The 24,641-nt window shown below is 37.8% G+C and overlaps 2 long non-coding RNA genes across 8 annotated transcripts in view; one reads left to right on the top strand and one right to left on the bottom strand.

The window, feature by feature from the left end:
- The window catches only part of LOC140607066 (uncharacterized), a 571,123-nt gene that overhangs the window by 465,414 nt on the left and 81,068 nt on the right, over positions 1-24,641 (top strand). The window contains exons 6-7 of one of the 7 annotated variants that reach the window (XR_012009216.1): positions 16,582-16,626; positions 20,008-21,563. The exons of 5 other annotated variants lie outside the window; for them this stretch is intronic. This is a non-coding gene — a long non-coding RNA (uncharacterized lncRNA). Of the gene's footprint in view, positions 1-16,581; positions 16,627-20,007; positions 21,564-24,641 lie in introns of those variants that run through there. One more of the 7 variants, XR_012009214.1, reaches the window with a different exon arrangement.
- The window catches only part of LOC140607067 (uncharacterized), a 56,803-nt gene that overhangs the window by 15,275 nt on the left and 16,887 nt on the right, over positions 1-24,641 (bottom strand). The window contains exons 3-4 of the long non-coding RNA XR_012009220.1: positions 19,784-19,870; positions 1,835-1,885 (exon numbers count right to left, since the gene is read on the bottom strand). This is a non-coding gene — a long non-coding RNA (uncharacterized lncRNA). The remainder of the gene's footprint in view (positions 1-1,834; positions 1,886-19,783; positions 19,871-24,641) is intronic.

Genomic DNA, 24,641 nt, shown 5'->3' with positions numbered 1-24,641 from the left:
GTTAGACTTTAGCTTCTTGCCAGAATACAAGTATCATTATACATCTTTCATGGAAGGAAGAAAAAAAAATAGTACTTTGGAAATTCAATCAATGAGAGTATCCACGCAAAAGAATGATGGATCATATCCTACCTGTTTAAGGGAAAAAGGAAGAAACATCTTAATTATGCTAACGGCTTAAATTTTTTTATGTAATTACAAGCCTAAAGTTTTTCTTTGCTGCTAATTTTGTATGAAACATATTCGTGCTAAATATTCCCTTACCATACACCTAGAGATGTTTATTTACACAGATGCAGGGTATTTGAATTTAGAGGGAGAGGGTCATTGAAGCCAGAACTCAAGGCCAACCCCTCTCCAACAGTAATTTGTGGGTTTTCCTACATTTAGTGGTTACAAAGGAGCCTTAGACTCTGTTGGTCATGACCAATACTGCACCATTATTTTATATGAAATTTTAGAAAAAAGAATCCTTACTCTCACAACCCAATAAATATTTTAACTCACTTTAGGTGAGTATAGGGGCAGTGGTAAGGAAGGGGTGGAGGTAATCTGGGTGGTGTCACATAAATGAGACCAAATTCCCACAGAAGGGAACTGGGTGTCCAGTTTCTTTATCTGAGCCATGAAAACAAACTTGTGTCTGAGTGTCAAATAAAATAAAGTAGTAATAAATTAGGCAATGAGCCAAATTCAGAATCGATTTCCTTTTTTTTGTTTTGTTACATGAAAACCTTTATGTAAGCATATTTGAACAAAAACAAGATATCCACTTGTATGCACAATGTGTAATTTATATAACAAAATCTATGTGAGTTTCTGCAAACAGAAACATTCATGCAGATACTGTTCATATGGAGAGTCATAAAAAACGAAGGAAATATTGATCAAGAAAAAAAGGATGAGCAGGGAAATGTGGATTTGCAGGATGTTTGAAAGTATGATTTGAAAGGCAGCCTAGCATTTAGCTCTTTCACCCATTATTTTCTTTCTTCTCCACCACTAGCTGAATATCCTAAGAAAATAAGGCAAGATGTAAAAACAAAACAAAACAAAACTTAAAATGATATCAGTGTCTGATTAAAAAAAAAAACGGGGAGAAGACCAAGAAAATAAATATGATTAGGCAAATAACTCTGACACACATGTGGTGAAAGAAAATCCATTTTATTGGGATGGTAGCTCGATCGAGGACTTGATTTAATCATTAACTTTAATATTCTCTTCTTAAAAATTTAGCTGTAAAACAATATTCAATGAATATGTGGGTGGAAGAGCAATAATATATTTAATTTCATATGCAAGCTAAAATATCCATGACTTTTTAGGTGTTTTCTGTAGAATCCCAGCAGAGAGAACAACTTTGGGAATCTATGCATGAAGACAATAATGATTTATCAGAATTTTGATTTGGGGTTGATATAGTAGGTATAATATTTTAGCCTCTTTTTAAGAAATTGAGTGTTTCATTCCATGGCTCAAGCATTCAGAAGCTACATGGCTAATTTTATGGATGAAATAAGCATATTCAGTTTCACTCATTTGCTTTCAATGTACAGAAATAATTTTATTTCCAAGGTTCTGTCACTAACTCTTTCCCCTTAGCTAAGAAGTAAAAATAATATATTGTTATAATTGGCATTCAGTTGTAGCTTTTTTAGAGCTCATAATATTAATTTGATTTGACTAAAACAAAGCTTTCTCAACTGGAGATTCTATTGGAGTTGGGGTAACAAAAAGATGAGAGAGCTAATAAACATTCATATCTAAGATATACCAGGATGAAAAATTCTAAAATATTTACAACTAGAAATATTGAAAACCTATTTCTTACCCTCAAGTGAATCTCTTACACTTAACTGCAGAATGGAGAGAAATAGTGTCGCTGGAAAGAAAAAAAAAAAGAAGAAGAGATGAGATTATGTATGTGGACAATTGCTTGGAGCTAAAGAGAGTATAATAGTTTTTATAAGGGGCACTTGGGTGGCTCAGTGGTTGAGTGTCTGCCTTTGGCTCAGATCATGATCCCAGGGTACAGGATCAAGTCCCACTTCCGGCTTCTTGCAGGAAGCTGCTTCTCCCTCTGCCTGTGTCTCTGCCTTTTTAGCTGTGTGTCTCTCAGGAAATAAATAAATTTAAAATCTTAAAAAAAAAAAAAAGTCCTTATAAAATAACAAAATACATCTTGACTCTACATGATGATGTCTAACAACATGCAAATGAGCTGTAATTATGTATCTGTTTCTACCCCTTCTCTCTATTTCTTACCAATAACCACCTTAGAATCTTGGTAGTCCTATATTGATGTGGGAGGTTCCACCTGACTTTCTAACTTGGAAAGACTTTGGGACTGGACTTCCGACCCAGTGAACACCCTTCCCTGCCCCCTTGTGGTTGCCAAAGTTACCAGACCAGGTTTGCCAGTGTAGGTAAATCCCATCAGCACCGTATCACGGTACTTTTCTTTGTAGCTATCTCGGTTCCAGCTTTCCCATAAATTTTGGCACGGTCACTCCTTAATATCTTGTCAGTGCTGCTATGTGCTGACAAGTGTTTCAGCAGCAGAGCAAGTAGAGTACAGAAATAAACCCACTGGTATATGGACTCTTGATATATGACAAGATGACCTGACCAATTACTTAGAAAAGAGCAATTAGCACTGAAAAAGCACTGAGCCACTGGTCTGCCCTTAGAAAATAATGAAACTATCTCTCTGTTTTACACCATATATAACAAGTCCTGGCAGATGGATTAAGATTTAAATGTAGATTTCTGTTTCTAGTAATAGGCTAAGTCGTTGAGACCAAATCTCTTGCTGAAAGCAGATATTAATGAAATGGATTTTATACTAGTGATACTTTTTGAGTTAAAGAGTCACTTCATAGTGATTAAAGATTTAATTCATTAGAAAAATGTCGCAACTCCAGATGTATGTGGACTAAATGACATGGCTTTATGCTACAAACATGCATGAATACAGAATAAAACTAGCTAAAAGAAAAATGAGCAAATTCATAATTAAAGTGAGGGGTTTTTGCTTATCTCTTTGGTAATTGCCTTAATATTGGAAATAGTTCAGGTCTTCGAAATTGATCTTCAGATTTATGCAATCCCAATAAAAATGCCATTTTTTTTCCTGTGGTAGACCTTGACGAGCACATTTTCGAATTTACATGAAATTGCAACAGATCATAAATAATTAAGAACTCTTAATGAAGGACATGTGGGAGAACTTTCCCTTCCTAATATCAAACCTCATTTTAAAGCTATAGTAATTAAAATAAGGTGGAATTTACACAGAGATAAACATATAGATCAATGCAAAAGTATTTGGCAGCTCAACAATAGACCATATATACATATATATACACTTAATGGATGGCAGAGGTGGCACAGCAACAGGATAGAAAATGCACACTTAAAGATGCTTTGTATTTTTTTATTTTTTAATTCCAGACTTTCAGAAATGTTGAAATATCAGAACTTTCCCAAATAGCCTTCAGTCAAATTCTCCAAATATTAACATTTTTTAACACACATGCACACTCGCTCACCCCCAGAACAAATCACACACAAAGGGATAGGACTCCATTCATATAAGCTCAAAGACAGATAAAAATAAACACTATCACTTAAAGGGACACACGTAGGTGATGAACCATGAAGAAAATGGAAATGATTTTAATATAAGTCTGGATGGCAGTTACCTCGACGGGCAAGATGGTCCTAGAAGGGAACCTGAGTCTCCCAAGGGGATGATGATGTCATTTCTTTATTTGAGGGAAGGCAATGTTATATTTACTTAATCATATGTGGTTCACATTATGATACATCTATTTTATTCATGTTTCCATGTGAAGTACATTTCACAGTAAAATGAAAGAAAACCCACATTTAAACCAAGAAGAGTAGAACTTCAAAAACTAAAACTGGTTTTTATCAATTCTTTAATAACCTATGGGTAAAATCTACTTCATCGATGATATCTTTTGTCAGTAAATATCACACTTAAGATTTTATCACAGGAGCCGTTCTGGTCTCAAGTGTTTTAGAGATAATTATTCACTGATAATAGTGGAGTGCCTATTTGCCATGTTATTTATCAAAGTTAAATAAACAATTACTCATATCTTGGCTAGACAGGTGTTGAAAAAAATACATAAGACAGGTTTTGGCCTGGAAAAATAATCTTAACAGATAAACATAATATCAGTGACTTAGTGAGAAACTAGTTAAAGGTAAGACATAAGGAACACCTACAAAATCTTCACCAGGCCACTGACCTCCCAGTTCCTCACCCAAATCCTCTGCCATCTTGTGACTGTGGGCCAACTATTTATGCTCTGATCCAACTGGTCCATCAGGATTACTGCTCCAGCACTTATTTCCTCTTATTCTTATATTAGCAAATTGTCTCTTTCAATAGTGTTGTCATCGTGATTCAAACACGCTGTTATTTATTGTGTCTTGGGAAAGAAAGCAAACTGTTCCCCCAGATAGCAAAATTTCAGGAAACGATTCCTTGTATTCAATTTGTATCTTTCCATATTATTTTAAACCCACTCCAACCAGGCTTTTGCCCCTACTCTTCCACTAAAACTTTTCTTGTTTAGATCCTCAGAGACTCTCAATGTAGTTAACATCCATGATCAATGATTAGTCCTCAACTCTTATGATCTGTCAGCATGTGTTTAGCACAGTTGGTCGTCACTCATCCTGGAAACACTTTCATTGCTTGGATTCCATAGTATCACACTACATTTTTTTTTTTTTTTTTAGCTTTCTTCATTAGCTGCTCATTATCACTCTCCTTTGGTACTTCATTTATTCCTGTCAACCTGGAAACACTGAATATGCCATCCACCCCTCATGCCCAAACCATGGGTTTTCTTTATTTTTTTTCCTACCCCCCACTCAGTGTCTTGGTGATTTCAGACAGTAGCATGGTAGAGATACCACCCATATGCTAAGGATCCCCACATTTACATTTCTAGCTCAGGCTGTTCCACTTAGCCAGACAACTACTCAACACCTCCATTTGGATGTCTAACAGACTGAACTACTGGAATTTGCCCAAAAGCTTCTTACGCCTTACCATCTTGGCCAAATCATAACTCCATCCTTCAAATGTCTTAATGTCATTCTAGATTCCTCCTTTTCTTTCACGCCCCATGTCCAACCTGTCAGTTTATACTGTTGGCATTATCTTCTCTCTATATATAATGTCTATATAGTATTGTCTTAAATTATTGCAGTACATTCCAAGTTGCTCTTCTTACCTCTACTCATATTTCTCCAAAGTCTGATCTTAATCCTGCTAACTGCATGATGTTTCTAAAACCTAGTACAGATCATGCTCCTTCTCTGTTCAAAAATCTTTAAATGACTTCACATTTCATTCAGAGTAAAATACAAAGTCTTAAATGGCCTAGTAGGCACTCTGTGATGTAGTTAGTCTCTGACCTCATCTCCCACTTGCACACACTCTGGCAGGGCCAGTTAATAGATATTTATTCACGGGATGGGCATGCTTCCACATCGAGACATTTGAGCTTCTTCTTCCCAGGCCTAAAAGATTCTTCTCCCAGATTTCTTAGTACTTCATTCTCTTGCCTTCTTTATTTGTTTAAATACCACCTTCTCAGTGGGGTACCTTACTTAAAAATTGCAAGTCCCCACTCCCAGAACTCGCAGTCCTCCCAGTCTCCCATACCTCCCTCTATTTTGCCAATGTATAGCACAAACCATCATTTACTTATTCATTTTTTAGTTTTTCTATGCTTGAAAAAATGTAACTTTTTTGGTCACTAATGTTTCCCTAGCTCCTAAATGAACATTCTACCTATAGCATATGCTCAATATATATTTGTTCAGTAAATTAATTGCTTCATATAAGCTCTAAGTGTTTTAAGAGTTTAGAGAAGAGAGAGACAAGTATTAGCCAGAGGAGTTAGAGTTTTGAACATACACAATTCCTGCTTGTATTTCATGTGCCATATGTGGTTGAGATCAAGCAGAAAGAAAAACACCTATATTGGATGGAGGTATGGAAAATAGAGTTTAGAAGAGAGACCCTCTCTCTTCAGAATAAAAGTCATGGTTTCTACATGGTCCCTCATTACCAGTTTGAGATATAAAATAAGGTTGTTTTTTTTTTTTTTCTTCTTCTTTTTCCTGCTGGCTCTCTTGCTCTATCTCAGTAGCTCTTGATCTCTCGCTTTCTTTCTTGCTTGCTTGTTTTTTTGCTTTCTTGCTTTCTTCTTTCCCCCTTTCTGCTAAGGTTCCAATAGCCCATCAAACATTTCTTGAAGAATGATGTTCCTCCTAAGATCTTTTTCCCATGATGAGTTGAAGACTATGAAGCAATTGTCTACTTATACCTGGGTTTTTTTCTATAACAATAAGATCTTACTATTTTGTTAGACACATGGTTCTAGAATAATCGCATGGACTTTGTTTCTTAGAACTACATGCGCAGATTAAGTTCTGACCAATGAAATATAAGGGAATTGTGTATGTAACTTCTAGGAGACATATGGAGGTCTAGGAAATGTCATTAAAGAATGGGAGTATGCCCTTCAGCCATCTCATGCTGTATGAAAGGCAAAATGATGACTGGGCTTGAGAAACATTTCATATCACAAGCTGTAGTCAGTTATGAAAAATGGCAGAACAACACAAAAGAAAAACCTAGAGTTTCCCAGTTACTAAGAAGCTGCCAAACCAGCACCGGGCTGTCCACCTGTTTTTATGTGACCAAAATTAAGCCTCCTTGTTGTTTAAGCCACTCATGATTTGGTTGTCTAACATTTGCTATCAAATTTAAATCCTAAAACACTACCATTAAAAGTTCTCGTTATCCTAAAGATGAAACTTTTTTCCCCAGACAAATAAATATATAAAACAACCAATAAGGCAGAGTTGTGAAGCCAGCCACATGAGAGCTGATCTTGGAGTCTAAGAAGAATTCTAGAAGCCCTCTGCTGTGGCCAGTCCTTAACCCTTTAGCTTGTAGATCTCAGAGACATCAGAGTGATACTGAGTGTGGCCAATCTGTCTAGAACAGACATAAGATTTCAGGCCACTTGAAAAAGGCTCATTATCAACAAATAGGTGAGTGTTTCAATGCTGTACCAACACAAGTGGTTATGAACCTGAGGATCATCTCAATATCAACTCCCTTTTCTTCTGATGCCAGAGTGAAGTGGGGACATATCCCCTTTGTTTTTTATCTATATGATTCAAATGGAAGAAACTCCACCCAGTATTCATGATTATAGGCCAAATTAATCAGAAAACCCCATTATTCTATCAGTCTCAGGTCATTATAGGCCAAATTAATCAGAAAACCCCATTATATCAGTCTCAGATCAATAAATATTATAAAACCTAAAACATTGATCATCACCATCTTTTTAAAAGATTTATTTATTTTAGAAAGAGAAAAAGAGAGCACAAGCAGGAGGGGCAAGAGGAGAGAGAATCTCAAGTAGACTCCATGGTGAGTGTAGAGCCCAATGTGGGGCTCAATCTCATGACCCCGAGATCATGACCTGAGCCCAAACCAAGAATCAGACACTTCACTGACTGTACCACCCATGTGTCCCTGTTATCACTATTAAATCTATGGATTTGTGGACCTATGGCCAGTTGGATCTGTTTTTGTAGTGATGTGAGCATGGGGCTGCTGGAGTCACAAGTGTAGCTTGAGATTGAAGATAACACGATGGAAAGGATACCATTCAGTGCTGAGATTCTGGGTGCTAGTAACCTTCTGTGTCCTGAACTCAGCCATATCTATAAATCTATAAACTTTTTATAATTAAAAAATAATAATTTCCTTCTTTCCTCTTGAATTAGTCCGGGTCAATGTTCTGCTGTCTTGTAACTAAGACTCCTATCAGATTTAATGAGCAAGAACTACAATCTGCAGATGCATCAGAAAAGAACATTCTTCACTAAAGAATGGAATAAGCACAGACAGATACAGAAACATGAGCATTTATTTTGGAGAAGGGAACTCATTTTGTATATAAATGGTAGCAGAGTGAAGAACAAATTGAATCAGGGAAAATGAAAGACAACAAAATAAATGAACAGACCACTGAAATATTTCAGCTGGGAATTGATGATGCGGCTATGAATTAAATGGGAAGAAGCAGGTAGTAGAGCCACCATGAAGTCCAAATGGGGCAGAGGCTGAATAATTCATCAAAGGTCATGGATTTTTTTTTTTTATTGGAGTTGGTGATCCCAGCTCCTAGGTCTCTGCTTTGAATATTCAACCACAGCTTCCTCTGATGTGAAGGGACATCTGGCCAAAAGATAGCATGAGCCAACTAAATTTCAGGACCCAGTGCAAAATGAAAATGTGAGCCTCTTGTTTAACAGTTACTATGAATTTTTAAACAGCCGTAGCAAAAACATTAAGGCAAGTATGGGACTCTTCTAAGTGCAGGACCCTGTGGAAAGAACAAGTTGCCCAGCCATGAAGCTTGCCTTATCAAAAATGGAATTTGTAGTTTTCTTCAATGAATCCTTTCATATATTGGTAAGGCTGTGATTTGGGAAAAAAAAAAAAAAACTTAAGCTATTTCACTGGTATGCCCTTGTGTCCTTTTGCTAATTCAGATATGGAAGAGAAAGGGACTATTCAAAAAAAGCAAAACAAAAACTTGGTCTTGAGGTATGATATGATTCTTCATCTTATTCTAAGATGTTGCATCTTAACATCTTATGCTTAGTTTTAAAACTTTTCACATGTAGCTCCTCAAATGGCCTAAATCTTCCATTTATGTTGCACTAGCAAGTTTAAGGTATGAAATGCAGTTATTTATGAAAGTAACTTTTAAATAGATTTGAAATATATATCCTCTTTGAGAAAGACAAAACGAGTTTGATATTCTCATCTTTTTTTAATGTAAAGGTTTTATTTAGCTAAACTTTTGAAATATCTTGGGAAGTTCTTTTCTAGAGATTAAAAATATCGAGATTTGCATAAGGCTTTCATATCTAGAATGAAAAAAGAATCTTAGACACATTTTATGAAGATATCCGAAAGTCAGCTCTCTTTTCTATGCAATTCCATTTCTATGGCACTAATTTGAGAATTATTTTCCCTTTGTGAAAAGTCGAATTTGTGTTTTGTTGCCTAGGCCCATTCAAGTATTCATTGTGAGGGGTTGCAAATGGAGGGTCTGGAACCAGAAGGTCTAGGTTTAGATCAGTAAGTGTCACTTACAAGTGAATTGAGAATTCCACTTAACCTCAGTGATCCTATCTTTATTTATTTATTTATTTATTTATTTATTTTTAATTTTTTTTTAATGATCCTATCTTTGAAAAAGGAATAATAGTAGGAGCAACCTCACCAGGACTTTGTGATGGTTATATGAATGAATACATGAAGGACAGTTAAAATAATATAGGGAACACTGTAAGCACTTAATACATGCAACAAGTACTATCCTCATATCCTCATATACTGAGTCCAGACTATCACCTCCAAACTTGGTAAGTGATGGGCACACAAGACTGACATGGCTCCTACCCAAGTACAATGCACAATAGATCTCACAGGGGAGATGATTAACAACTGTGATACTGTGTAATAAATGACATGAAGTGAGGAATACAGCACACTCTGGAGCTAATTAGCAGGGTCACTGTAACAAGGTGGGAAAGTGTGTATTGCCTAAAAGAAGTGGGTTAGAAAACACATTCAACTAGAGGATATTACGCTAAGCAAAATAAGTCAATCAGAGAAAGACAATTATCATGTGACCTCACTCATATGTGGAATTTAAGAAACAAAACAGAGGAGCATAGGGGAACAGAGGAAAAAATAAAACAAAATGAAATCAGAGAAGGAGACAAACCATTAGAGACTCTTAATCATAGGAAACAAAATGAGGGTCGCTGGAGGGGCGGTGGGTGGGGGGATGGGGCAACTGGGTGATGGGCATGACAGAGGGCACGTGATGTGATGAGCACTGGGTGTATATAAGACTGATGGATCACTGAACTCTACCTCTACCAGTAAGGCATCATTATGTTAATTGAATTTAAACTTTAAGAAATTTTAATAAATAAATAAAATTTTAAAATGTAATATATTTTAAGGATATAGTATGAATATGTACTTCATTTATAATCACGTAAAATGAACTTTTTATAAAAGATTTTTATTTATTTATTCAAAAGAGACACACAAAGAGAGGTAAAGACACAGGCAGAGGGAGAAGCAAGATCCTCGCATGGAACCCAATATGGGACTTGATCCCAGGACCGTGATCCCGGGATCACAACCTGAGCTAAAGGCAGACACTCAACCACTGAGATATCCAGGTGCCCTAAAATGAATATTTTAAATAAAATATCACCTATACCAAAAGTATTTGGAAGCAAGGTAATTTAGCATATTCTAAGAATGTCCAAATATGATCCTGCTTTCAAAAAAGAAAGAAAAGAAACAGTTTCAAGAAGAATATGCTTTTAAATGGAATTATTAAGTAGGAGTTGACCAGAGAAAGGACAGAGATAAACATCCCAAGGCAAAGAAGAGTAACAAGTAAGATGAAAGAGAACATAGCACCCAAAGAACTGGGAATTGTTCAAGAGTGTATGGATAGTTGTGGGCAGCAATAACACAGTGAACTACAAAGGGATGCAGGAGCCAAATTGTGAATGCATGCTAAATGGTTTTATTTTTATCCTAAAGAATATCTGCACATGTATCTTAAGCCAAGAGTGGGTCCCTAAATCAATCTTTTGTAAGAGCATAGTATACCTCTATGTAAGAAAGAGGGGAGATTGTCAAAGGAGAAATGAAAAATTGGACAGAATGATAGAAAATCCACCAAATAATTAGAAGACAGATTTTAAAAAAAGGAAATGAGAAGGAAAACCAAAGATGACCAGGGATACCCACCATGAGAAGAGGGAATTTAGAGGACAAAATCATCAAAAATGCATATAAGCGCTTTACATGGGATTAAAAACAAAACGAAACAAAACAAACAACCCATGAGTTTCTAGATTTAAAGACATCACCTTGTGTCTGATATTACAAATAAAAAAAAATTCCATTCACATCAAGGTGCCTTGTAAGAAAGTTTTAGGTCACCAGTAATAAAGAAAATATCTTAAAAGCTTCTAGGAAGAAAAACCAAACAAATATAAGGCACATGCAAAGAAAAACTATGAATGAGATTACTGGGAGCTTGAATACAGCAGAAATAGGTCTTCAAAATTTTGGAAAAAAAATCCCAAACTATAATTATAATCCTATCAAACCATCAGGAGGTGTAATAGTAGAATCAGGGTATTTTCAGACTTGCCAACACTCATAAAAATTACCTGCCATACATCTTTTTCCAGGAAGCTCCTGGCGTCACACTCCAAGGCAGTAATCCATAAAAGAGGAATATGTAGGATTTATGAAATAGGGAAGAAGTGAAGACAACTTCCAGGATGATGGTGAAGAGAAGTCTTAGGAAGACAGCTAAGATAGCAGACCTGAACAATGTCTTATGTGGCTTTAGGCAACAGAAAGGAGATACCAGCAAAGACACAACCATGTGCACACGCACACGTCACAAACCAATAGAATATCTAATGTTGGAATAGAATATTGGGGACATTTTACTGTTTCACTTTGGAAATAGTTGAAGCCAAAAGAGTGATGGTTACATAGAACAAAATGCAAAGACAAACAAAACAGAAGTAAATTTTAACCATCAGGAGAGCGTAAAAATGTACAAAAGGGTGAAATGTAATCTTAAAGTACTGGGTGGCTAAGCTATAAACAAAATATGCCCAGTCATAATAAGGTGTGCACTGAATATTAATTTAACCAAAAGACTCTGGGAGCAGGATGGAGGAAGGAAAAGAGCCCACCCACGCCTGTGTGTGTTGAGGAATAAGCACTGGAGTTAATTCTCCATCACCTATAGAAGAAAGCAGATACATGACCTGTAAACTTTTAAAATGAAAAATAGATATATAATCATTTTCTTTAGAAACACATAGATCCATACCAGTAGGAACAGCTAGCGTGGCTTCATCTGTTGAAAAGGAATTAAAAGATGAGAAAAAGAGGGACAAAGAAACAGCTGTTTTTTATTACGGAGTCTTCCAGCACTATCCAACTTTTTAAAACTTTTTTTTTATTGTGAATTGTAACTTATATGCAGAAAACTGTATAAAACATATTTGGACAGTTTAACAATATAATAAAGGAAACATCTGGGTAACCACCACCTAGGTCAAAAAATAGAACATGGCTGGCCCTTAGAACTACCCCCACTCCATGTGCCCTCTCTCACAAAACCTCCTCCCGACCCCTAGAGGTAACACTTTTCTGACTTTGGTGATAAGTTATTTTGCATTTATTCAGATTTTTATCACCTATGCATGCATCCCTTAATGGCGAAGCTCAGCTTTCCATGGTTTTGACAGAATTTTCAAGGATGTAGCTAGTTTATTTAAATGAAATTTAAATTTTTTAATGCCATATTTTGCCCATACAAGTACAAACACTGGATTTATACACCCTCCACTATAAAGAATTATTAAGTACACTGGCTTTCCCACACTGATAGTTTCATAAGAAAAAGGTATTATTACTCATTTCTCCCAGACGCTTGTAAATATACCTTTACCTTGGAACTGCAAGGAATGCCTACAGATCTGTACAAGAATACTTGTATTTCTACACCATAAATGACCAACGTATGTTTTTAATATTGCGCATTAAAAGCTATATTAAAATGCAATTTAACAATAATTTCAATGAGCCATACATGATTAACGGCAAAAGAAGATTCTAGGCCCAGAAGGAAGAATAATGGCAAGTACAAATCAAAAAAAAAAAAAAAGGAAAAATTAACATTTACTCCCATACCACAAATCTGATATTTTGCAAGAGTGGTTTCCATCCAGGATGAGTATTGGAGTTGACTGAGGTTTTAAAACAATCCCAGTAAAAACCATCCTCTTTGCCCGCAAAAGGGTAAATTAGAATCTCAGGGATTGGAGGATGACGGCAAGTATTATTTTAACAAAAAACGGGCATCTTTGATGATATCAACAAACTCCTCAGGGCATTTTGATCCTAATATACTCATTTCCTTATTGTGAGATATTATCCCAGAGCACGACTGTTTTATTAGCGAAGAGCAGATGCTCCCAAATCTCCCTTGACCCATGGTCTTCTTTTCCCATATTGTCCAGATTCATTGAGTACCTTTACCCTTGTAAACTGAATGGTTCCCATTGCAGACCTAGAATCTGCTCATTTCATTTCCAACTCTGGCCCTACTACCTGCACTGGGCAGTGGTGGTGTCATATTCCAAGGTGAACTACCTCATTGCTACCACTTTCCACCTAGTCAAAATGTGTTCATTGGAACTTATTCTGGGGTGTGGAACAGAATGTAACAGGATATGGTCCTGACATTAGGGGAGGCCAAAGAAGTAGAGAAAGAGCCAGTTTGGCTGCATCAAGGCTGAGTCCTCTCTCGTTGCTAAGGAGGAGCTTCATCTGGTGGTCAGAGCAGAAGCTGGGAACCATGACTCATGGAGCCTTTTCCTGACTCTTCTCTGAGTCACTTTATGACCTTGGACAAGTCCCTCTACCTTTCTGGGCCTTGTGCCCCTGCCACCCCGCCCCCCCCCCCATGTAGTCCTTCCGGTCTTCCTTCCGGAGATTTCATATGTTTGTATTTTTAAAGTGTTAAGACTCTTCAGGAGAGCCATTTCAGAAGAAATATTGGTTCTGGAGCTCGAGGAGATTATCCGAGTCAGGCTTTGCAAATAGAGGTACTAAATCATTAGTAACCTTGTGTTGGTTTGCTAAAATTTTCTTTCCTTTTTCCATCTTGAGTTCTATCTAGTTTTACTTTTTGAGATCTATCCTGTGCTGCCTATGGCTGCTTGGTGACCTTTATCTAAAGCATTATGCTGATCAAGTTGTACTTGCAATCTTCTTAGAAACCTGTGTGACCCTCTCATTACCTTTCAAATAAAGATCAAGCTGAGCGGCACCTGGCTGGCTCAGTGGTTGAGCTTCTGCTTTCAGCTCAGGTCGTGATCTTGGGGTCCTGGGACTGAATCCCACATCGGGCCTCCCACAGGGAGCCTCCTTCTCCCTCTGCCTGTGTCTCTGCCTCTCTCTCTGTGTCTCTCATGAATAAATAAAATCTAAAAAAAAAAAAAAAATCAAGCTGAGATTCAGGTCTTTCCACAATTAGATTCCAATCTGCCTTCCCTATTTTATGTCCTCCATTCCCTTACACATATTTTATGATGTAGATCAACTGGTCACCTAGCTGTTTTTCAAATAAGTGCTACCCCCTGAGGGCAAAGACCTCGTTTTATTTAATTTCATAGTCTGGGATCAAACACAATGCCTCCTCCATTGTCATTGCTTAATAGATGTTGGGTGAATGAGTAAATGAATGAATGAGTGAATAAATGGATGGATTCTGTTTCCTCCACCCAGAATGTCTTTAAAATATAAACAGTATCCATGTTTTATGGCCCATCTCAAATGACATCCTCCACAAAGCCTTCCTTGACTCTCCCTGTGGGAAACGGCTTTCCCTCCTTCTTTACACTATTCTATCTGTTCTAATGACATAATTCCATGTATTGAATTTACTTATATATATCATAGCTCTCATATCAAAGTCCCCCGAAGGGAAAGGACAAAATGTATTTTCATTTTATACTTTTACTCAGTACCGTTTTCAAAACTATTTGAATTAAGTATGTGTGTATGTGTTACCTGCATGTGTGTTAACATGCATGCCTTGGAAATAATATATCCCCCCTTTTCACAAATATTCTCCATCTCTCACTATCTCCTATAATTTGGGAACTCTGAGATTTAGACAGCAGCTTCCTCTTCCATGAAATAAGGAAGTTGGACCAGAGGATCCATTTGATACAGACACAAGATTTCTTTAGGGCAAGAGTATTGGAATGATGAAATGTAATATAAATGTATTACAAAAAGCGTAACGAGCTCTTGACATCTTATATCACCTGGTATTTTTGCCGTCTTTTAAGTCATTAAGAAAATGATGTTTTTCTCAGGTTTTCATCTTTGGCAATTTGTTTGCTACTGTTTAGGGCCCAAATCTGCCTAAGGAAAATAATAAAAATCACAGACCCCAAAAAGACCCTTGGGTTGTATACTCTGATCTTTTCCCATGACAGAGGAAGCAACTGAGATTCTGGGATAGAAATTGGTTTGCTCCAAGCAACATAAAGCTGAATACGAAATCCCAGTGACAGGTCTCATTCTCCTGGATAAGTAAGCAAAACAAACCACAAGGTTCATCAGCTTCCTTCTTCCTGATGACATACCCATGAGCTTTTTTGTTTCTCTTCTCCACCTCCTGGTTGTCCTTGTTTAATCTGGGGATTAAAAATGGGGCTTTTGGTTTCAGCAGTGATCCTATGGGTGTCTAAAACCTATGGCGCATGCTCTTCTCATATTAGGTACGCATCCATTACGAAAAGCATTGTTAGATGGAGTTGAAGGGCATATTCCAGCTCCAGCTGAAAAACTGGGCAATAAATGAGAAAAGCAACAGTGTGAGTTTTGACGTTCTTGGAAAGCTTACCATATCTCAGGCCAGATTTGCATCCTTTGTAACTCCACAAGGGAATTCCCAGAAGGCATATATTTTCTTTCCTTGACAAATGTCTCAAATTAAAGAGCAACAAAGGAAAATGGTTAAAGCACCAAGGGTGTGATATTTTAAGAGGTTTAACTCGGTCTTTGGCTCTTTGGAGCTGAATAGGTCACAGTTCTCCATAGGGAGAACATTTGTCGATCAATTTGTATCTCATTAGGGCTCCAAGGGCGCTGCTAGCAGGGTCATCTATTTATTTGAGGTTTAGTGGTGAAATAGATTGATTTTCTCCCCACCCTTATGCTTTTTTTGGTTTAAGTTCCAGCTATCTTTTATTGTTCCCCATGGTAGATGATCCTCTTAAGGGAAGCTCAGTAGAGAAGGTGGAAGCCCCTGGAGTTGATATATGCTCCCATTAATCATGTCCAGGGAAGATGAAGAATCTTGTAGGCAATTCATACAGAAGATTGAAGACAATCAAATGGCATGTTTCGTAACCCTCAAGGCTATGGCGTTGGCAGAGATGTCCTTTTTTGTTTGTTTTTCCATAGTAAGGAGCATTGATATTCATAGTCCCTCCTGTAACACACTTATTTGAATTGCAGTTACTGCTAACACACTAACATTCTTAAGAAGCGCTTTCTTTAAAAAAAAAAAAAAAAAACTATTTTATTTATTCATTTGAGAGAGAGAAAATGAGACAGAGAGAGCATGAGGGGGAGGGCAGAAGGAGAGTGAGAAGCAAATTCCCTGCTGAGCAGGGAGCCTGATGTGGGGCTTGATCTCAAGACCCTGGGATAATGACCTCAGCCAAAGAAGGATGCTTAACCAACTAAGCCACTTAGGCACCCCAAGAAGCACTTTCTACAGAGTCCTTTTGTCTACATTAGCAAGAACAGTGAGCTTATTTTCTGTGTTCATTGCCCCTTCCCTGCAGGTGCTGAAATGATGCTGAATCGCAATGCAAACATAGTTTTTGAAGGTAAATTCTAAAACTTTATAAGAGTGTTGAGAGGACTAAGGCACATATTTAAAATTTGATACACAATGAATACTGATTTGATACGAGGGATTACAGATGGGGTATTTAAACCCTAAGATGGCCTTTGCCTCAATATTTTTTTTTTTAACTTCCAAGGGGACTTTAATCATTTGCTTCACTTATTCAGCTTATGTAATGAGGAAGCCCCACTGCCTTCTTGGTTGGTTTTTGATTCAGTGTTTATTGCTCACCCCCAATTCCACACCAACCTGGATAAGACAATCTAATTAAATTGAGCCTGATATTGACCTTTTCATTATAAATACATTATAAATCATTAAATTAGTTCAATAAACACCACTATCTCAGCTCCCTTTTTCCCCACTCCCAACTTCATCCACCTGAAAAATCTTACCAACAGTGACTTAAATCAGCCCAATATACAAAAATAATAATGACAGCCATTTATGACACTATATGGAGACACAAATCAAATAATTTAGTGTCATGAATTTGAATAATTCTTACAGCTCTATCATCTCATTCCATTATGAGCCCCTTTCTACATTTGATAAAAAATGAGAGGAATTGGGACACCTGGGTGGCTCAGAGATTGACTTCTGCCTTTGGCTCAGGTTGTGATCCCAGGATCCTGGGGTCAAGTCCCACATCAGGCTCTCTGCTCAGTGGGGAGCCTGCTTCTCCCTCTGCCTATCTCTCTGCCTCTGTCTGTGTCTCTCATGAATAAATAAATCAAATCTTTAAAAAAAATGAGAGGAGTGAAGATAATTTGGTACAGAGAAAAAGACCTGGACAGGTGAAATAGGTGGACAGAGTCAAAGAGATAATAAGTAGGAGTAGTTAAATCCTAACCATAGATTTATAGATGTGAAGGGGAAAAAGGTAGATATGGTATATATATATATATGTGTGTATGTGTGTGTGTGTGTGTGTGTATATATATATATACCCAATGAGATGTTATTCAGCCATAAGAAAGTACGATATCTTGGCATTTGCAACAACCTGGCTGGGGCTACAGGGTACGATGCTAAGTGAAATAAGGGAAACACAGGTGATATGTTTCAGGGAAACACAAATAGAATATGAATTCCCTCATGTGGAATTTAAGAATACTAGTGAGCAAAGGGATAAAAAGAGAGAGAGGACAAATCATAAAACAGATCCTTAACTATAGAGAACAAATATAGAACAAATAGCAGAAGGATTAAATGGGTGATAGGGAGGGGCATCTGGGTGACTCAGTCTGTTAAACATCTCCTTTCAGCTCAGGTCTTGACCTTGGGGTCCTGGATAGAGCCCCACGTCAGGTTCTCTACTCAGCAGGGAGTCTGCTTCTCCCTCTCCCTCTGCCCCTCCCCCTGCTCCTGCACTGACGTGCACATGCACTCCTCTCTCTCTCTAATAAATACAATCTTTAAAACAAATTAGGTGATGGGGATTAAGGAGTGCAATTATGTGTTGAACACAGGGTGTTGTGCAGAAGTATCAAATCACTATATTGTACAAAAGAAATTAGTATTATACTGTATGATAACTGGAATGAAAGTAAAACCGTAAAAGCAATCAGTCAGTCCAGGCCTTTGGGCTCTACCATTCATGCTCCTGTCATAGAGAATCTGCTTCCTGTTGATAACAGTTAAGACACTTTGTTATTGCTTTCTAGGTATATTAGAGATATTAAGCCACTACCTTTTTATGAGAAATTAACAGATAATTTTGAGAGTAACAGGGTGTTGGACTGTATAGACTAGCTCAAAGATATTTTTTAAATGTTTATTTATTTTCATTTTGTTTAAGATTTTATTTATTTATTCATGAGAGACCAGAGAGAGAGAGAGAGAGAGAGAGGCAGAGACACCGGCAGAGGGAGAAGCAGGCCCCATGCAGGGAGCCCAGGTCTCCAGGATCATGCCCTGGGCCAAAGGCAGGTGCTATACCGCTGAGCCACCCAGGGATCCCCTTATTTTCATTTTTTAAATATTTTATTTTTTATTCATGAGAGACACAGAGAGAGGCAGAGACACAGGCAGAGGGAGAAGTAGGCTCCATCCAGGGAACCTGATGCAGAACTCGATCCCAGGACCCTGATATCAAGACCTGAGCTGAAGGCAGATGTTCAACCACTGGAGTCACTCAGCCGTCCCTAAAATTTATTTTTTGATAGCACTTTTCAGTAATTACTTGAAAGATGATTTATCAAGCTTAAAAAGTACCGGGATCCCTGGGTGGCGCAGCGGTTTGGCGCCTGCCTTTGGCCCAGGGCGTGATCCTGGAGACCCGGGATCAAATCCCACGTCGGGCTCCCGGTGCATGGAGCCTGCTTCTCCCTCTGCCTGTGTCTCTGCTTCTCTCTCTCTCACTGTGTGCCTATCATAAATAAATAAAATAAAATAAAATAAAAAATTTTTAAAAAGTAACTAATCATGGAGAAATTATAAGTAAGAAAAAGAAAATCCCAGTAGTAGTAACAAATGTAAAATGGTACACATGTATAGCACATAATGACAATATTATCTAGTAACTACACAGGTATTATTTTCCTTTGCCACAAAACAATAATTTCTATGATATATTCTTTAATAACTGTAAGAAAAATTATTATTGTTTCCTCGAAAAAAGTTATGTCTATAATGTATGCTTTCTAAGAATTTAGACCATGCTACTTTTAGCAACAGAGAAATTTAAAAAAATAGTAGTTTGGATCAAATCCTATGATATCTTCTATATAGTGAAAGCTTCAAATATTTTACTGCTTTAAATGATAATAAATCAACTCAGATTGAGACGAATATTTATTATATTTGGAATTAACAATAATAAAACCAAATATTGCCTTCTTCAATATTCAGAGTGGAATTTAATGGAAATAAAATGATCCTGTGAAGTTTGATTTTCTACTTAATACATTGTCATATTTTTGGAACCAAGGTCTCTGTAAGATTACATTACTTGAAAAGTTGAAATAACTGCATTCAAGTGTAAATCAGACTATTTTTCCTGGAGCTAATATCACCACCGTAGCCTAGTTTTACCTCTGTAGCCTTTTAAAAAATGCACTTAGGAACAGTCTGCTTAAATTAAAGAAAGAAGAGAGGAATTTCTTCTTTCTGCCTAAATTTGAAAACAAACTCACTTGCAATAAGAAAGAAGGAACTTCTGGACATTGGAAATTTCCTTCAAAACAAGGGAAAATCGGTTTTACATCAACTGCATTCTTCAGCTGTAGAGTATAAAAAAAAAAAAGGAAAAGGAAAAAAAAGAGGGAGACAGTAGAATTTTTTACCAAATGAACTGCTCTCTAAGTTCCCAATATACCTTAAAAATTAAAGGCTGAACGTATTTATTTCCCCGTTTCAGTTTTTCATGGAAGCCCTTAAAAAAACCAAACATATGGATCACCACCGTTGAAAGGAAGCACTGCCTCCCTCTGGTGCTCAACCGTCTCCACGTAACAGAAGACACGTATTTTGTAATTTACTGAGACACTGCACTCTGCAAAATCGGGCCCAAAGACAGACCTCAAACTGGACTAGCAGCTCTGCTCCTGAAACAACATACCTGGGCTATATTTGGAAATGTCTGTGTAGACAAAACAACGTGCGCTGGGAGGGGCGGGTGCATGGAGGAGCGCAGCAGGCATTATCTGGTTTCACTGTCTACAGTGATCATATTAACTGAATAATTGCCCATTATTTGCTTTGTATCCTAGAGCCCAAGGCCACTGTATTTACTTTCAAAGTGAAATGAAGAACAGAGGATAAGTCAGCTCCCCTATGACTTTTCCCTCCTCCGTCCCTGCTCCAGCATTGGCTTTTAGCTTTCCAAATTGAGAAGCTATGCCTAGGCCCTAAATTGAATTTCACGACTTCATTTGTGATAGAATTATGTGCGGCTCTGCACCCTTTAAGCAGAGCATTGTAAACAGCATGCAGCCAGAGTGTGCGTGTGCACACACACGCGTACGCGTGAGCAGGCATGGTTGGGCAGGAGTGAACCCAACAGATCTGGCTGGGAAGCCCTAAGAGCATCGATGGTGACTGCAGTGGTTTTGGCCTGGAACAAATAATTTTGAGATGTTCAATGTCAGGTAAATCTGGTAGATTTTCGATTTCACTTGAAACGATTTCTGCACCTTGCCACTCAAATATTCCTCAAATGTGTGCCTTTATTTTCATCCCACTTCCAAAGTTCTGGAATAGGTCCCAACATCGGTAATGTTGAGTATCATAGCTGTCTTCAATCTGGTTTCCAATTTCCTCAATCCAGTCCACCGTCTACATTGCTTCCAGAGTGGTCTTCTCAAACAAAACTCTGGCCATGCCTTTCTCCTGCATGAAAACCCTCCAAGGGCATCCTATTACCAACAGGAAAAAAATCTGAGATTCTCTGAGTCCTAGCCTTTTCTCACATTGCTACCTTACCCTGTTCTTCTCTGACTTACTTTCTTTTTGAGTAGCACCAAGCCACTAGTACATCGCCCAGATATGCGCCCCATTCTGTTCCATATTTCATAGCATACCACATATGCCTTCTGCTTCAAATTTTCTATAATGTAGTAAATCAATAACTCTCCCCTTTCTTAACCTCTCCATTAGAAATGAACTTAGTGGTCAGTTAGGTCAGGAAATATTTTCTGATCCTGGAGCTATCATTTCTGTGCTTCCATAGGATACTGTCCACGATTTATCATAGCATCAAATACATTGGAATAAAATTAACAAATATATATCTTGGGGCATCTGTCTGGCTCAGTGGTTGAGCATCTGCCTTCGGCTCATGTCATCATTTCAGGGTCCTGGCATCGAGTCCCGCATCGGGCTCCCCACAGGGGGCCTGCTTCTCCCTCTGCCTATGTCTCTGCCTCTCTCTGTGTGTCTGTCATGAATGAATAAATAAAAGCTTGAAAAAACAAATACATATCTCTCATTGCATGGTAATCTTTTCAAAGAGGAGAGATTTCCCATGACCTAGCACTTCTATCCCCATGGCCCAGGAACTAGTATATCAAAGGCATTGCTTGAATATCTGTGAAGAAATTTCTGCATCATGGAGAGCCACACTAACCTGTTTATACTTGCTGGCTATGTCTTCAGCTTAATGAACACTTCATGTCAGATATCCCTGCAGGGACTACTTAACATTTACTTTTGCTCTAGGCTAAAGACAATAGGTTTGAGAAAAAAAACAATAACATGACTTCCCACCCTCGAAATTTTCATTTGGCTGAATTTTCTTTTTTTTTCCAGACTGTTTTGAATGACTGAATCAGCCTCTACATAAGTGTGCATTTTTGTATAACAATTTTGAGTGACTTCGACAGATTCTACAGTTGCAGGGGACTTGATAATGTTGGACTAAGAGAAGAATAAAAGCTAACACTCACAGCAGGAAGAACAATTATCAAATTCATGAGTCAGTTCAACTACAGTTGAAATACATGTCTCTTAAGACTGTCCTTTCCAGAAAGAAATTATTATGATTCTGATTCTAATTGACGCTTGAAGGCTGATCATTTATTATTTTAAGTAAGACCTTATGCCTTGAAGGTAGTTTGAGGCATAAAAATGCTGACTTAGTATAGTTCCCTGCTGTGAGAGGCAAAATATGTGAAATTCAAACGGGAGGTCACCATTTTATCCTAAGCACAATAACATGGATGTAAGCAAATATATAAAATCGACCTTGGCAGGATAATAACAAATAAGCAAATGAATTGACTTGTATTATCCAGTGGCTGACGTTAATTTCAATATAGTCTGTAATTGTAATACACGTGTGCATCTTATCTGAGATTGTAGTAGTGGTTTAGTCAATACCTATATAGCAAACATGTCCTTGGTGTCAGATTCACTACTAGGTATTTAAAATGCAGATGTGGGAGTCATAGGCTAGGAATTGGAGGATTTTGCATTTTAGGGGGAAAGGCAAATGACTAATCTGGACATTAAAATGCAGTGTTATAAATGATCAATATGCAAAAGATAGTATGAGAAAACAGAAGAAAGACATCAAATTCAGCAAGAGAGTTCCAGGAAGGCACTCTGGAGAAAATGCTGCCACATTGGAGTTCAGCAAAGTTGTAGAAATAAGTCAGAGAATATGGCAGGAGGTTCCAGAAGGAGCTAAAGCAGGCACAAAATGCTGAGAGCTCTCTCAGATTATGGTGCATTTCAGGAACTTTAGTTAACTCAATATGGCTATTGGATGCTTTATAAGGCAGGATGAAGAGATGAGGTCATGGAAGGAGGATGTATCAAAGGATGGACACCAGATGTGTATGTCATGCCTACTAGTTTCGGTATTGTCATGTCTAGGGGACAACAGAAGGGTTGCCAATGAGAAATAATAGGATCGTATTTACATTTTATAGCAGTAGAATGGGGTGACTCCTTAATCAGATCTATAGTAGAGATGGAAGACAAATGCATTATTCGGGGAAAGAAATAATGGAGGTCTGAAATAAAATATTGATTCAGAGAAGGAACCAGCCCTGAGAGTCATTTGGAGGGAGAAACCACAGACCTGATGGTATACAGAGTGATGAATTGGAGGACATCATGGCAGATTTCTAGCTCAGGAGACCTGCTGGGTGGTAATGCAGCTTCCTTAAGATGGTAATAAAAGAATTGGACTTGAAGACCTCGGGGAAGTAAGAAGGACTGACTTGTAGACATTTCAAGTTTGGGTTACTCTGGGGGCCTTTAATTGGCAAAGCCAATAGAGAGAATATAGTTGTTTAGAGCATGAGGCAGGAGCTAGGGCGTATAGGTGCTGTTTGAGTCATATGTGCTATGATCACCAATCTATAAGATTGGGAGCTTTAACCAGGAGGGTTAAAGGAAGAAGGAAGGAAGAAAAATCTCAAAATTGCCAAAGGTTCCAGTGCTAAAGGAAAGGAAAACTGCTCATTGGATTAAATACATAGGTCATTGTTGACCTGAAATCGCGATTTTAATGCAATTGTAGCGGATGGACCCAAGATGAAGAGGGTTGAACAATGAATTGGAGGTGAAGGATTTGTAACAAGCTGGTGTTATTCTTTCAAGATACATCAGGGGAGGGAAGCATGATGAAAGTTCAACATGTTTTGATGCTGTTTTAAGACAAGCTTATCTGACAGAGGAAGGAGCCTACAGAGAGGAAGAGAACATACGGGCCAGGTGTTTGAGGGGTTTGGACCCAGAACAGAGAAAGAAGTTATATTGGAAAAGACGAGAAATGTATTCTTATCCAAAGCCAAAGAGAAAGTGGGAATGCCAGTATATTTTTACGTAGAGCTGGGAGGCAGTTTGAGTCTGTTCCCACCTGGCATCAAGTAGAAGAGAAATCATTTGCAAAGAGCAGAGATAGTGAAACAGATGAATGGAAAGTCCATCATTTGCGGGACAGACTGCTGAGCCAAGGTGCCTCTTAGCACAACTGAAGCTTCAACAACCTGCCGCACTGTTCAGGCCTCCTTTCTCTCTTCCCAGTTCCTGTCTTTGTGCTCTGTTCCTCTTAGAGGCAACACAACACCACACAAATCCCTCAGCTCCTCCCTAGAACAGGTGACCCCTGCTGAGAGCTTTGACCATGATCAACATGAGCAGTGAGCTGCCCGGGTCTTTGAAAGCCATGAAGTCATGCCCTGCTAAATCCTTAAAAATTCTTAGGCAAAGGCCACCTTCTTCAACTTTGGTCCATTTAATGGCCAGTGGGGATAATGATGGAGAGGGAGGAAGATACTATACTTTTTTTTTTTCCAGTTTAAGTTATGTAAGAAGTTCTTATAAATGAGATGCTAACCTCCTGCTGTCATTATTATTATCTTGTATTTCAATTTTATACAGAAATCCATGGAAATACTATATAAGAATCATTTTATACATGAGATATGCTTTTATATTTCACATTTTACAAAACATTTAACCTCAAATTCCAAACTCTTTCTCTGTATTCGCCACACCTCCCTCAAGAGGGAATAAACACACCTTGAGACTCCTTTGGTGTCC

The sequence above is a fragment of the Canis lupus genome, chromosome 16, assembly GCF_048164855.1.
Source record: "Canis lupus baileyi chromosome 16, mCanLup2.hap1, whole genome shotgun sequence".
In the NCBI taxonomy this organism is placed as follows: Eukaryota; Metazoa; Chordata; class Mammalia; order Carnivora; family Canidae; genus Canis; species Canis lupus.
The sequence above is the reverse complement of the archived record's forward strand: the minus strand, read 5'-3'. Positions and strand labels throughout refer to the sequence as shown.